Source organism: Lindgomyces ingoldianus (assembly GCF_010093535.1).
Source record: "Lindgomyces ingoldianus strain ATCC 200398 unplaced genomic scaffold BDR25scaffold_4, whole genome shotgun sequence".
NCBI lineage: Eukaryota > Fungi > Ascomycota > Dothideomycetes > Pleosporales > Lindgomycetaceae > Lindgomyces > Lindgomyces ingoldianus.
Window position 1 is genome coordinate 174,947 of NW_022985165.1, and position 10,940 is coordinate 185,886.

Sequence of the window (10,940 nt, forward strand, 5' to 3'; positions counted from 1 at the left end):
CAAGGACTTATAATAGTTCCTAGGAGTTAAGATTATTAAAGATTAATAGTAATAAATAATTTAGCTGTTATAGGCATTATATATTAACAAGATAGCTAGGCTAGCTAACAGAAAGGACCTGCAGCATGCTACACCTATAAGTAGGATTAAACTTATGCTGCAATCTAGTTTTGTAACCCTATTAGAAGTAAATTAATATTAGCAGAAGATTAGATCTCTGCTCTTTGCAGCAGTTACTATAAGACTAGACATTGCCTTTGCCACATCACGCCTTGCACAGTTTCTCACAAATCCTGCATCTAACTATTAGGATGCAGCTAATTAAGTCATCCTGTACCTACATGCGACACGGACGTACGCACTCTAATTAGGAGGAGAAGACTACCTTGTAGTAGCAAGCAATGCGTTATTTGTAGATAATACACTAAATAAAAAAAGCTCTTAGGGCTACGTTATTTAACTATTTAGCAGATAGATTACATAGTAAGCAAATAAATAAGATACAGTTACAATGTTAACAATAAAAGCAGAATTCCTTACACTGTTCTAAGTTGCTAAGGAAGCTATGTTTATAAGAATGCTTCTTAACAAACTGTAGATTAAGCTGCCTAATTTAACTATTATAATCTAGTGCAACAACAAGCAGACAATCTAACTAGTAAACAAAGAGATATCTTAACTTTAAACTAAGCTCTGACATGTCAACATCTATAACTACTGGCTCTAACAGGAAGTCTCTTAACAAACAATTAAGGTTGTCTATGTCCCCTCTAGCGAGATGCTTGTGGACGGACTCACTAAAGCGCTTCTAGCCAGCAAATGGCTAAGCTTTCTTCAGCAAATTCAGCTAGTTGACGTCAGGGAGAGGATAGTCAGTCAGGAAGCGGATATGGAAGAGATTGAAGCAAGAATGGAAGCCCTGGAAGCATACTAAGGATGCGCAATCGGGAACCAGCTTGAAGCATGTCCAAGCTGAGGGGGTGTGTCAGATTTGCGCACCTACTGTCAAGACAGGAGGAACGCTTGACGAAAGCTGCTACATAGTACGAGCAATAAGCTCGAACAGTATGTTGCAGCAAATTGCAGCATTTTGCAGCATGTTGCAGCAGTTTGCAGCAAATTGCAGCAAATTGCAGCATGTTGCAGCATTTTGCAAGCTGGTCGCGCATAGGGCAAGTGCGCGAGGGACTCGGATCGGCAAAACAAAAAGCCGAGCAACACGAGTAGAGCAGAAAAAGGATCGATAAATCAACACGATCAATACAATCAATCAATCATCCCATACATCATATCCAAACCCATCATTCATCTCAGGAAGCCCAGAAACAGTGCTTCAATCTGACAAGCTACTACCCCTTATATATAGTAGTTATAATGCAGACTACAGCTCTACTATACGCATAAGGCGCAGGCATTAGCCTAGAAGTTAGCTAACATATAATACTTAATAAAAGAAAAGGCACTAGTAGTGCTGCTATAATAATAAGCATATAAAGTTACTAGAACTTAACTATAACTTTAGACTAGAACTATATAAAAGTACTCTTTATAACATATAACTTTTACTGCCTATAGCTGCAGATTAGTGCTAGTAAGTAAAACAACATTAATATTATAAAATAGTAAAGCTGTAGTATGCTACTTCTTAGCCTATCTATAATTAGCATTTTATATAAAAAAAAAAGTAAAAAAGTAAAAAAATTTATATATTTATACTAAGATGCTAAATAAACTACTAATTAGTAGTAGAACTAGTTAAAAAAGTAACATAAATGCGCCCTAGGCTGCTAGACTACACAAGGACGTTAAAGACGCCCGCACTAACAGCGCTAGAGGTAGAGAAGGAAGGCTAGAGAGACATCTCTCTATGTGTGTGTATGTGTGTGCGTGTGTGTGTGTGTGTGTAGGTAGAAGTATTTATTACTATTAGCACTGTATAAAAAGAGAAAAGAGCTAAGGAATTATACAGTAGGGCTTAAAAAGTAAAGAATAAAAAAAAGAAAGTAAAGAAAAAAAAAGACCTTATTATATACACCTCTCTACGCACCTGCCTACGCAAAGATCCTACACTATTCTAGCATAAAACTCTGCATAAAATAGTTTATACACTACTAAATTACTTATAAGGTAAGTATATAAAGGCTAGATAATTATAGCCTAAAACACTTTACACTATTTATAAAGCTATTTACATAGTGTAACTAGCCTATTTTAACATATAGCATTACTAAGGTAAGTCCTAATAAATAAGGTAGAGTAAAGGTAGAACATAATTAGATAGACTTACATAAATAAAAGAGAGGTAATGTGTACAAAAGGTAACTTTTTAGATAAAAAGAAAAGTTGCTAGTATTTATACACAGTAGTAGTGTTATAGTCTAGATATAAGCAATTGCGCATAAGTAAGACTATATATCTATGTTATATAATGCTTATGTGTAAACCTTTATGCGTAAACATTTAAATATCTCTTTTTTCCTCTATACAGAGAAAAGATAAGAGTAATAGAACTAGAAACATGTTGCTCTTACCTTACCTACCTTGTACGCTGTGCACACTGTACACTACTCTTACTCTTGCTACTTAAGTGCTTATACTATAAGCAGCTAGCTGTCAGAGCCTATTCAACATTTTTAGCTATATTAGTGTGTTAGTAATTAGTTACATGCTATAGTTAAATGTTGTTATTATACATCTATTACCTGTCTAATACTACTTTGCTAAGCATTATGCTGTAACTATTTTTTAACCTAGACAACCTACTTTAATGCGCTAACTATTACTGTTGTGTAAGAAGAGCACAGGGACCTTGCGTTGCGCACATAGGCTTAGTGTCGCGCCTGTGTTTTAGACAAGCAGCCTAAGACACTTAGCGCCTAGGCTCTCTATAAGCCTCTTATAGTTAATAGACTTGCTTCTTATTGCTCTTTAATTAGCAGTTGTGACAATTACTCTAAGCAAGCTTTGCTTTTACAGATTATTTATAAACTGTTGTAGTATTTTAGTATTTATAAATTAGGTTTTTCTATCTTTATTTAGTTACTATAAGCGCATAGAATTCTTTTATAAGCTTAGGTCTATTATACACTAATCCTTTCTTTATTTTCTTAAAAAGAGTAAATTTTTTAGTTCTTTTTTTTTAATTGAAATAATTAAGTCTTTAGCTAAGAGTGTTAGCTTACTAGTTCTATGCCCTTAAAACATGCTTAATAATATAGTTAAACTAGGTAAGCTCTATTATCTATTATATGTGCATTAGTAAAAGTTTCTTTATAGTTAAAAAAGTAACTAAGTTTGCATAGTTTATTATAATATTAAATTATTTTTCTATTTTATATAGTTTAGTTGACTATATTTATACTACATTAAGTATTACTTTTAATTCTTTGTTAAGTATACTATAGTCTGCTTTAGATCCTAAGAACTTTACTAAGTAGTATACTATAAAATACTATTTCTTGTCTTCTTACTTCTAATAAAAGGCTGCTTTGCTTACTTTTAAAGATACATCTATATAGATCTTTATATCTAGCCTTAAGTTATATATTTATAGTACTAGTTTAATAGTTACAGCTTATTTTAGTGCTTTAAAGGCGCTGTTTATTTATAAGGTCTAAATAAACTTTATAATTACTTATTCTTTTATAGTTATATTAGTTAATAGTAAAGTAATTTTAAAGTAGTTTTTAATTATTTATCTAATATATTTAGATAGCTTAAGAAATTCTTTAATTTTCTTAACTATTATAGATTCTAGCTATTTTAAGACTTTTTATATTTTAGCTAAGTTAATTTTAATTTTATTACTATTAATTATAAATCCGAGATACTTTATCTTAGTAATATAAAATTTGCATTTAGAAAGCTGTAAGTAGAGCTTATATTCTTATAGCTTTTCTAAGACTTTTTATACCTTCTGTACATAGTCTTCTAAGCTGTCTTTGGTGTAGATAAGAACATTATCTAAATATACTAATACAAAGACGTCTAGGTATTTATTTTATACATTAAACTTTATAAAGTGCTAGGTTTCTTTTAACTAGTTTATAATATCTTATATAATTAAAAAAAACTAGTTTTAAATTATGTTATTATTTAAAGTTTAATAGTCTTAACAGACTTAGATTTTTTCTCCCTTTTTTTTTATAAAAACTACTACTAAGGCTACAAGGCTATAGCTTTCTTAAATATAGCCTTATACTAACATTTAGTTAATATATTCTTATAGAGCTTCCTTTTATATTTTGATTAAAGGACAGAGCCTGTAGGTCTTTAGGTTTGTCACGATTGTGCACGAGTAAGGTTATAGAGCTTCACGGAGGTCTAGTTTAATTACTATGTAAGGTATTATAGTAGGTACAAGACGTTGTGTGAGGAATAAGAAGGTTTAAAAAAAATTAGTAATTAAATACTTAGCTTAGAAGTCTAAGCGCTTTAGGTATAAATTAAGCCTATTCTAAGTTTAGTTAGTGTTAAGGTAGTTTATGCTTAAGTTTATGTCTATGTTGTGTTATATTTATGTTAGACATGCACTAATAATACTTTAGTACACATCTAATATAGTTATGTCTAGAATCTAGGGAGGATACTGTGACAGTACCCCCCCCTTATTAGGAAAGAAATTCTTTACATTAGTAGTTCTAGCATTAGGTTGTCTTTGTTAGAGTACAGGTTTAGTTTAGATAGGTATTAGGCGTAGAATTAGGTTACTGCAGAGTTCTCTTATAGGGCTTCTGCAAGTTTTTATAACAGTTTATTATATCTAGTCTATTTTATAAAGTATTTATAGATACATTTCTTTTTATTAAACTAGATTTATTTAATGTCTTCTATAATATATTCTAGTTTGTTGTTTATAATAATAGGTTTAGGTAGCAGGTTTAGCTATCTAAGTAAATAGTTAGATTTAAGGGCTGCTTAGTGCAGTAATAATACGTAGAACACAGGGTGTATCTTTATGCTGTTAGGTAGGATTAATTAGTAAGCGTGTAATAAGACTATATAGGCTACTATAAAAGAGCTAAAGTTTTTCTAATTAAGTTTTTTTAATTATTAGTTTATTTAGATATTTCTAGCGTCTAGCTAGACCTTCTTGCCAGCTGCATACGCAGGGGTAGAGGTTTAAGATTAGTTTGCGTACTCTTATTAAAAAGCTTAAGCCTATGTAAGCTTTTTATAAACATATTTAGATATATTTTAAATTTTATTAATAAGTTTATTTATGTCTATTACTTATATAGATTAATAAGTTAGTTAGAGAGTATTTAAAAGTAGTTTAAATCTTATTTAGAGGTAGTATCTGTAGTTTACTAAAAACAAGGATACTTACGTTAATTTAGATGTTATGTTATTAGCTTTAAACTATGCTATAGCTAACTATTTTACCTAGTTATTCTACTAGTAGTTTGTGTACACTTATAGGACTTATTCTATTACAGCATTTACGTTCTTAGTCTAGCTGTTAGTCTCTAGGTAAAAAGCTGTAAATAGATAAAAAATAATTTAGAGCTATTTATAGAGTTTGTCTTAGAAGGCTAAGACAAACTGCGTACCTCTGTCTAATATAATTATGTTAGGCAGGCTATAGTAAACTTATATATATTAGTAGAATAACTAGGCTATATTAGGGGCAGTTATAGAAAAACATAGTATTAGGTATTAATACTTAGTTAAGTAATTAATAACTACTATAATATTTATATACCCTTTAGATAAAAGTAAGTTTATAATAAAATTAATTAATATGTCTTTCTAAGCTTATTTAAGGATTAGGAGTAGTTTAAGTAGGCTATTATACCTTTTTAAAAAGGCTTTTACTTTACAGTAAGTATAGCAACATAATACATATTAGCGTACAGTATAGAACATGCGGGGCTAGTAGTACTCTCTCTGTAGTAGGTTAAGAGTCTTTTCTCTACTTAGGTGTCCTTTAATAGGCAAGTTGTGTATAATTTAGAGTAGTTTAATTCTTAGTTTATTAGAATTAAAGATTATAAGTTAGTTATAGTAATATAGCTTATTATTTTAGTTTTTATAGTTAGCTAGTGTTACCTTCTTTAACTAACTAGCGCTGTTTTAGAGCAGGTTTAAGGTTTCTTAAATAAATTTATTATTTAGATACTTATTAGTAATAATCTAATTAATTATCTAATTTATTTTATTTAGGTTAAGGTCTAAAAATAGCTTAGGTTAGAGTAGAGTTTAGTGTTAAGCCTTTTACACTTTTTTTTAAGCAAGGATGTTTTAAGATTGCCTTATAAAGGTATCTAGTTTCTCTTTATTTTAACTAGAATAATAAGTAATCTTAAAATTAAAATAAAATAAGTATTTAAACTAATAGGCTTATTAGTAGCTAAGTTATTTTATAGTTATAAAGTACTACAAGTTCTTATAGTTAGATAAGACCTGTATTAGATGCGCTGCACTTTCTAGTTTAGGTTGCTATTATTTAAAGTAGTGTACTATAGCAAGTAATTCCTTGTTATAGATCTTATAATTACCTTTTATAGGGCTTATTCTTTTTAAAAAGTATGTAATAGGCCTAATAGTCCTATCTAGCTTAGTCTAGAAGAGAACTCTTGCTACTATGTAGTCTAAGGCATTAGCTTCTACAAGTATTAGTAGTTTAAAGTTAAAGTAGTAAAGTATTAGAGCTTTAGTAAAGGCTTTTTTTAGCTAGTTAAAAAACTATTAGTAATTTAAGTTAAAGTTAAATTAAATCTCTTTCTTAGTAAGTGTAATTATAAGGCTTACTTACTGTAAGAAGTTGTTAATAAATTATTAGTAAAAGTTAGTAAATCTTATAAAGGCTTAAACATCTTTTATGTTTTTTATAACAATCCTCATAAATTGTTCTATCTTAAGTCGCCTAGAACCTCTGGAAGGCCCTTGTATCGGCCCTAACCTTAACCTAGCCCTAACCCCTACTGTTACCCCTATTCCCTTATGTATTTAGTCGCACCTCGCCCCTGTAGCTAGCTTAGTAGTTTTCTAATATCCTACGTACAAGGCCTATAGGTGTTATTAGTATTCCTAGGTCTCTAAGTCCCCACGCACTCCTATATGCCTCTAAGTAGATTTATACCGCATTTAGACCTATTGTCTTGCCTGCGCTGTTACATTTTTTAGGTATTACTAATCTAGCATAGTCTAAACCTTAATAGAGTCTATTTAGATGCTATCTATAGAGATTACATATCCTAAATATGTAACCTTTAATTAGTAGAACTTACATTTGTCTATGTTAAGTTGTAGACCTACTTCTTTTATAGCCTTTAGCACTAGGCGTACATGCTGTTTATGCTCTAAAAAGCTATTACTATAGATTAGAATATTGTTAATATACGCAGTGCAGAACATGTCTAGGTAGAGTTAGAGTAAGTTATTTATAAAATGTTAAAAAGTACTAGGCGTGTTAGCTAAGCTAAAGGGCATTACTAAGTACTTAAATAGTCTATATTAGGTCTAAAACACTGTTAGCTACTTATTACCCTTTACTATCCTTAGCTTATTAAAGGCAGCAATAATATCTAACTTTATAAAATACTTTACTTTACTTAGTTAGCTTAAAGTTTCTTATAAAAAAAAAATTAAGTATTAGTTTTTAATAGTAATAGTATTTAGTTTTTAGTAGTTAACATAGAATTAAAGCCTACCTTTAAGTTTCTTTATAAATAGTATAAGTAACACTACTAGTAAGAAGCTAGCTTAAATAAACCCTTTCTCTAGGTTTTTATTAAGGTATTTTTAAAGCACTTTTAATTTATTTAGTAACATTTTATATAGTAGCCTATAACTAAGTTGTTTACTAGGCTTAAAAGTTATTTAGTAATTATATAAATGTTATATTAAAAGCTTATTAGACTTGTTTTAAAAGAAGACATATAACAAGTTATAGTAGTTTTAAAGAACTATTATCTTTAAGTTAGTGCGTTTTTAGGGAGCTAGAGCTTAGTTTATATTAGAAATTATAACTATATAGATTTTATAATCTAGTTATTAAGCTAGAGTTATAAATAGGGCAGGTTCTATATAGCAGATGTCTATCTGCTGTTTAAGTCCTAGTTTATGTTTAAATTAAGTAAGTAAAGATTCTTTAAAGGCTTTTTTTTCTTTAAGTTTAAGCAGTTATTAAATTATTTTATATAGCCTATTTTAGTAAGAGGCCTAGCTTATTAGCCTTACTTAAGTAGTTCTTCTCTAGGTTATTAGAAAGTAGGTCTAGAGACTTTCTATATTAAGTGCTACTTAGGTGTTGTTTAAGTGTAAGTGTAAGCATATATCTTAGCATTAAAAAAAGTTAAAGTTTAAAACTTACTCTTAGTAATTAAAGGCAACTTTATGCTAATATAGCTATAGTTGTCTTAAAATTAGGTTATAACGTCCTATGTTTATTACATAAAGCTTAATCTACTTCTTATAGTGTTAGTAGGTAATTATAATAGTTATAGTATAAAAAATAGAACTTTTTTTAAGTTATTTTCTATTAAATCTAGTTAGGTAAATGATTTAGGTAAGTAGTGTTAATTAAAGATTTAGTTTACATACTAGTTCTTTATTAATATAACTTATACTGTTTACTTTTAAGTTAATAAGAGCCTATATTAGGGCTAATATAGTTTCTTATTATAAATATATAAGAATATTAACTTAGTACTTTTAGTTATTAGTAGAGGACTTAGCCTATAAGTTAGCAAAGATCTAGTGTTAAATTAGTCCTAGGGGGCAACTTAGCCCTAGAATAAGCCTTTTTACAGGCTTTTACTACTATAGCTGCAGCTATGTTAAGAGTAGTAAAAAGAATTAAAGCTTAAATATAAGTTAGAGCCCTTATAAAAATAAAATTAAAATAGTAAAAATTTTTAATAAGTGCTAGCAGCGCTACTTATGTAGACTTAAAAAAAAAAATAAAGCAGTTTTAAAAGATATAACTATGCTTACTATACTTAAAGCATTAACTTTTTTTTTTATAATCTTTACACTTTTTAAAACTAACTAAAGCATAATTTAAATTAATTTTTATTATGTTAAAGTCTTTATTTATAACTGCGCTAGTTTAGGGGCGTATTAGAGCTTATATAGAGAGGAACTTTATGTTATTATTATAGGTAGCAATTAGGTTTACATATATGTTAAGGTTGTTTAAAAGAGGTTTTTCTACTATAGCGTGTTACAGTTTAGTTAAGAGGGAGTTACATAAAGCTATAATTAGACTTATTTTATTTAGGCCTATATTAAATGTAAGTTAGTAGAACTTAGTAAAGTGTAAGGTAAAGCTTTTTTTTTTATTATAAAGTGTTTAGGCAACTTAGAGCTGTTAACTCTTTATTTAAGTTTTTATAAGTTACTTATAAAAACACTATAAATTAATCTAAGTTAATAATATTTTTATTTATTAGTAAGTTAATTAAGGCTGTTATATTATAGTTAAGTTAAAAGTAAGTATATAGTAACTAAGAGTGTTTAAAGGGGAATTAGTCTATGTTTTTTTTAAGTTTATATTAAAGCTTATGTAGAAAAGAAAGTAAGTCTTTTTATTTTCTATTAAACAGCAGGGGATTAGAGAGTTAGTTAGATTTTATTACTAAGTTAGAAAGGTTACAGGTTGTAAGCAGCGTTAGACAAAAGAGAGTTAAGCTATCTCTAGACTTCTAGGTAGGCTTTAAGGCTAGTAAGTTCTTAGTTCCTACTACTATAATAGAAGTTAAGGCAGAAATAGACTACTTAATAATGTAAAGCTATTTTTTAAAGTCTTTTTAAAAAGCTTCTAAGCTTATAACATAGTAGCTTTTTTATAAAGTAAGCACTTTTTAGAAGGCTTTTTAGCTTACTTTAATAGCTTAAAGTTATATAAGTACTAAGCTTATTAGATTAGATTTAGAAGCTATTTTTAGCTAAAGTTTTAACATAATGTAATGTTATAATTATGCATAAGTAAGGTTATAAAGCTTTACAGAAGTCTAGTTTAATTACTATGTAAGGTATTATAGTAAGTATAAGACGTTATGTAAGAAATAGGAAAGTTTAAAAAAAATTAGTAATTAAATACTTAGCTTAGAAGTCTAAGCGCTTTAAGTATAAATTAAGCCTATTCTAGGTTTAGTTAGTGTTAAGGCAGTTTATACTTAAGTTTATGTCTGTGTTGTGTTGTGTTTGTATCAGACATGCACTAATAATACTCTAGTACGCGTCTAATACAGTTATGTCTGGGATCCGAGGAGGATACCGTGACAAGGTTAGAGTCTTTTATTAAGTTTATAGCGTAGTCTTATAGTTAGTGTGGGGGCAACTCTTTTAGATTCTTATACTTAGTAGAAACAGCATGTTTTTTCTAGATCTTATAAATACTAATCTATTTTATATCTTTATTAGCTTTAAGTTCTTTGTAAAAAACTTTTTTTAGTTTTTTTTTATAACTTTTATTACTTTAGCTTTTAGCTTTTAGTAAGAGAATTTCTAAAGTTTTTATTTCTTAAAGTAGTAACTGCTACCTTACTTTACTTATTTATAAATTAGATATAAGTTATTATAGCATGCTAACTTGGTTATGCGTGTGTAGTCCTTTAGACTTTTAATAGTTATTATTTTTTAATTAATAGCAAAGTTATGCTTTTTAAGCTAGTTATAGCCTAAGATTACATTATACTTGTCTTCTAGCAGAAGTATACTTATAAACTTTTAGTCTCTAGTGTTTAGTGTTATAAAGTTTTTATTATACATTTTTAAGTTAATTTATTTTTTACTATATTTTAGTAAAAAAGCGTTAGTAAGAGTTACTTTAAATAAGTTTTTCTTAATTTAGAATAAAATGCTTTATTCTTTTATTTATTTTAAATCTGTTACTGTAAAAGTGCATCTACTGTTAATAAAGGCTAACTCTATCTGTTCTTTAAATGTTAAGGTAGTTATTAGGCTTTATTTTAACTCTTAGCTTACAGCTA